Genomic DNA, 5674 nt, shown 5'->3' with positions numbered 1-5674 from the left:
GGGGCATAAGACTTACATTAGCCCCAAGATCACACAGAGCCTTCCCAAAAGTTCTTTCTCTGTAGTATAGCACTACATTCTTTAGTTAGCATCACTGTTTCACCGCCGATTTTTCTTTTCTTTGATAGAATCTCCTTCATGAACTTGACGTATGTTGGCATCTGTTCTAGTGCCTCTGCAAAAGGAATGTTAATTTGTAATTTTTTAAAGACATCAAGGAACTTACCGAATTTTTTTTTCTGTTTCTTCCTTTTTTAACCTTTGAGGAAACGGAAGTTGAATTTCTGGTTTTGGCAGTGGTTCCCTTTTTTGTACCACAGGTTCTTCCTCCTTTTCAAGAGTGGTGTGCTCCTCCACTAAGGTCGGTGTGACTGTTTCTTCTGAGTGGGTCGAGCTTGAAGTACTTACACTTTGTTTGACTTTAAGCGGTACTTGTTCACTTACCTTGCCACTCCTTGTTGTCACGACATTGACATAATTTCTTACACTTTGTTTGACTTTAAGTGGTACTTGTTCACTTACCTTGCCACTCCTTGTTGTCACGGCATTGACATAATTTCGTGGATTCGTAACTGTGTCACTAGGCAAATGTCCAGTCGTTCTTTGTGCCATTTGTTGAGCAAGTTGACCCATTTGAGTTTCCAGATTCTTTATGGATGCAGAGTGATTTTTCTGGATGGCTCTTGACTCTTCAATGAAAGAATTTGTGATTGTCACTAATTTCTCCATGGCACTCTCCCAAGCAGCCTTTCTAGGTGGAAATTGGTTCGTTTGAGCTTCTTGTTGACCCTGAGAACCACCTTGCTGATCTCTCTAGGAAAAATTTGGATGATTTCTCCAACCAGGGTTGTACGTATTAGAGTAGGGATTATTCTGCCTCCCGTCATTACTAACAAAATTCACCTGTTCTAGTTCTTCTAACTCATTGTCATCCAATGTTTCACAGGCTCCAGCTTTATGTACTCCTCCACAAAGGTTACAGTTAGTCTGCTTTAGTAATTTGACAGGGGCTACCGGAGGTTGTATATTTAGAGCTACCATCCCCTTCTTTATCTCAGCGGCAATAATATCTTTTATCTGTTTTGAGAGCAACATCCCTTGAACCAACCCAGCCTCATAAACATTCAATTCCAGCATACCAATTTTTGAATTGCTTTCGCAGTTTTTTTTTTCTGGATCAACGAAAAGATCAGCTGAGGACTGGCCTCGCATACAACCTAGTTACTGAATTCCTTTATTGAATTATTACCGAATTCTCTTTATTATTCTTGCCCTAATGTCTTAGTGACAGAACCTTTAATTCCAAAGTAACCCCTAATTCCTTAGTGGATTTAAGATTAGAATTAAGCATTACCGTATAGAAATTCTCTTGTAAATTATTGCTTTGCAACTAATTTAATTGGTTTCATGACCTGCATCTATCCCTAGACTACAAATTCATGAATTTCTCATCTCAAGCATTTGTAAAGTCCACTTCCGTTTCAAAATACAAATCGTAGAACATTTTAATGTTGATCAAGCAATAAAAAGCATTAAGCACAGAGATGAGAAAAATAATTCAATAAACTCATTCATATAACTAGAAATCAAATCAGAAAAATAAGGGTTTCATCTGGTTACACTCATCCCTAACAAATAGGGTTTAGTTACTCATGACAGAGATACAAAAGATAAGGATTAAAGAAGAATTACAAGAATGATTCATGGATGATTCTTGATAAAACTACTTCAATCGCGTTAGAAACGACCGTCTTTGAGTTTCAATGCTAGGGCACAAGTCTCCCAAGTTCCCCAGAGTAAAAAAGATCCCTAAAACAGTAAAAATTTGCGTTTTTATGGTATCAAGTGCGCGTCGCGCGCCCCAGGCGCGCGTTGGCAGAGTCAAATCCTGAGAAATGCGCTCCAAGCGCTCCAGGACGCGCTCCAGGCGTATTTCATCTGTTGTCTGATGTATTTTGCATTTTTCTCATCTTTGGCGTCTGAATTCGGTCCCGGTGTCTTCATGAAAGTTGTAGATATGGATCTTAGCTTTCATTAGCACTTGGAGTGACACTAATTGGACATCTAGAACTCCAGATATGGCTGAAATCCTCCACATATGTCATGTTCATTTTTCACCAAAATTCAGCACTGCACTAAAACAAAACGCAATGTAAAATTACGACCAATTCCTACTTAATCAACGAAATAAAAGCAAAAAAAACATTTTATTAACTCAAAGAACAAAAATCAACAAAATGTATTAAATAAATCCTTAATTTAACTGATGATTGAGGATAAATAAGACTAAAACAGTGGGAAAATATGCATATGATGAAGAGTCATCAGAAATCTAATTCAATTGATGTCCCAATCGATTTGTTGCATCACAGAACTTATTCCTGATTTAAAAACTTTGTCACAATCGATTTGTCAATCGATTGATTCCATACATGGTTGGTTCTCTGACTTGTAAAATTGATTAATCAATTGATTGTCCAATCGATTGTCCAATTGATTGGATTTGTCCCAGAACTCAGGTTTCACTAAAAACTTTAACTAATCGATTGCCCAATTGATTTGTGCAGTGAAAACTCTTGTTCTGAGTCAGACAATCGATTTATCAATTGATTCATCAATTGACTTATTTGTTGATTGATTTATATTCATTGGCAAAGACTTAAGCATGAGACCATAGTGATTAGTCTACTAAACTAACAACTATGACACCTAATTACACAACATATAATTGCATCTTTCTCAAGCATATCCTCCAACTTTTGGTTGATTCCTTGAGTTGCAAGCTTTTGTTCCAAGTGTATGGTGTCTGCTTATTTGCATGAAATGTTTCTCAATTGAAATCATTAGATCAATCAAATATTTCATATGTATTGTGTGTTTGGGAATTAAATCAAAAACATGATCAGGGAAGCTCATGACTTACACACATAATCGACTCCCGAACTCAAAATCTGGTATCAAAGACCATTTTATTTATTTTTTATTTTTTTTAAGGGTTCCCAATATTTTCCCTAATTTAAAATAAATTTTGGTGGCGACTCCATTGAATTCGAGGAAAACTCAAAATTTTAGGCTGTGACACAAGTCAAAGAGTCTTTTCTCTAACTAAGACCATTTCACAGGTATTTCTAGCAATAAAGCATCCTTACTCTTACACGATAAAAGGCTCAATCAAGAAACTGAGCTCTAATAATTGAAGGTGTTAGATAACACAAGAAAAGGGCGGTTTGAATTTTGATTTGCCGGTTCTAAAATTTATTTTAGTTATTTAACAAAAAAGATATGTTTTTTTATAAAATCATTCAACTTATGATTATAGCTTGTTTACGTAAAATAGAGTTGAATTATAAATAACTTAGATGAAAAATAACAGAGAGAGATATAGGGAGGCAACACAAGATTTTTATATTAGTTCACAAAAACTGTTGCTACATCTAGTCATCCCTTTACAGAGAGATTTTGCCTCAGTATAGTTGATGACTTAATTCACTATTTGAGCAATAGCATACAAGTATTACTTACTTTTTCTCTTCAGACTTTGAGTATTTTACTTATGTCTCTCCATGTAATTACCATTAGCACCTTTCTCAACTTTCTGGAAAGCTTTTATTGAAGTACATAAGTATTGTTATACCTCTTATGGATGAAAGAATTGTTGTTATCATCACGTTGATTTACGTCAATTCCAATTCGCTTCAGAATTGACACAAAGTCTGGTTGTAGGATTTTGATTGTTATTGAGAGGATATTACATTTCAAGTTCTATATATATAGTGTAAATGACAGTTTGACAAATTTACATCAATTTTAGTAACTCTCAAATGAGAGAGCTTTCATTCATTCTTTTCTTTTGATGCATTCTAAGCTTTTACAAGAAATATTCTTAACACATATTTTTCTTTCACTAACCACATTTTCATATTGATCTGTTTCTACTTAAATACTGAGATATGTATCTGTTAGAAATCTTACCTAGAGTTCTTGAATCAGTATTTAAGGAAAATAAGTCTTTAAAACATATCCATTTATATCTTCATAATTAATTCACCATATCTTGATTTAAGAAGACAAATCACATATGGATGACACTATCATATGGTGTCATGCGCTTCTTCAGTTAAAGGATAAATCCACTATGATGAAAAGAGGATGTTGAAATATTGACTTCTTATTAGAGTGTCGACTGTATTAGAGTGTTGACTTGAAGCATTGACCAGACGGCAAACTTATTTTCCAGAATTATCAAACGCATAATCAATAGAGTGAGCTTGTATTAATTGATTCATCAGAGCCACGTTGAGGGCACATTTAAAAGAGTTAATCACAAGTTTAACAAATTCTTCAGAATCATGGTGCTCTATTGGGCCACTAATTTGCTTGTCTAAGCCATTTTCTTTTGATGTTTTATTTTTCACACCTGTTGATTTTTCAGTTTCAATAGCTAGATTTGTAATTATTGGACTCACTTCTTAGGCCTCTAGCTAAGTCAATTCAACATCTAAATTAATACCATTTGTTGGATCAACCGATTTTTCAATTTTGAGTCTGCTGTCGTTTAAGTTTTCCTTTGAACACTCTTTTGATCTTTCCAAATTACTTTTATTTTTTGGGATAGTGCATGTCGTTTCTTTATTGGTCGCTACATAATTTCCTTTTCATAATTATCTAAGATTCTCAAAGAAACTTTAATTTCGCCCCCATATTTCTCTCTCTTCTATTTCTAAGACTCTTTGACTATCTTCATGAAATTTTATAGTTGTAGAGTTTCATCATTTGATTCGAGTTCTGAATTTGAACAACATGAAACATTTCTCACTAAAGGGGTAATTCTCAAGGGGGGCATAGGTTCCTCACCCATCTTTAGGTAAAATATTTATTTGTTTATCTCAATATTGAACACCTCATTAGTGTATCAAATCCCTTAGTTCCAATAATCATTCAAGACACAAACATAGTTTGTTTCTTGAAGGTTCCATCATTCGCATTAATGTAATTTCCTTGAGTCATCATGATGAAGGAAAAGAACTCAGGCGTCCATGCATAAGGAGAAGTCCCATGGACCCTGACCTAGACCACTCATTTCTTGTCAAGAGCATGCATACTCCAAGGTTTATTTCTTCAAGCTATTAGCTTAACAACCATGCAACATCATTAATGATAGCCTTCACTTCCCTTTACTCTGGTTCTTCTTGCAATCACATATCTGTGTTGGAATCAAGTTGGTTTTATATTTAGAGTTTCGATGATAGCAAAAGCATTTTATGAGAATAGTATATTTGACTTCATAGAATATGAAAGAAGATTCAGGTATTTGAAGAAAATATAAAATTAGATTTGACTCAGATTTATAATTGAAGAAAATCTAAAATCAGATTTGATTTAAATTTTATAATTGAAGAAAATCTAAAATAAGATTTGTGTAAGACCCATAATTTTAAAGTACACTTTATGTATTTTGGATGTTGGGCTCGGAGGTTTTTTAGCCAAAGTTATAAATATTTTGGAGTTTATATGATCAAAAAGATATTTTGACGCCGTTTAGAATTATTCGTCGATAAATAAATTAAATTAAGTGCGGTGAATCCTTTACGGAGAATTTAATGCGTTACAGGTGTAATGGTAATTTAACAAATATCTAGATATTTTGAGATATTTGTTAAAAGTAATTAATATA

This window comes from Cicer arietinum, chromosome 2 (genome assembly GCF_000331145.2).
Source record: "Cicer arietinum cultivar CDC Frontier isolate Library 1 chromosome 2, Cicar.CDCFrontier_v2.0, whole genome shotgun sequence".
Taxonomy (NCBI): Eukaryota; Viridiplantae; Streptophyta; class Magnoliopsida; order Fabales; family Fabaceae; genus Cicer; species Cicer arietinum.
Note: the sequence above shows the minus strand (reverse complement) of the source record.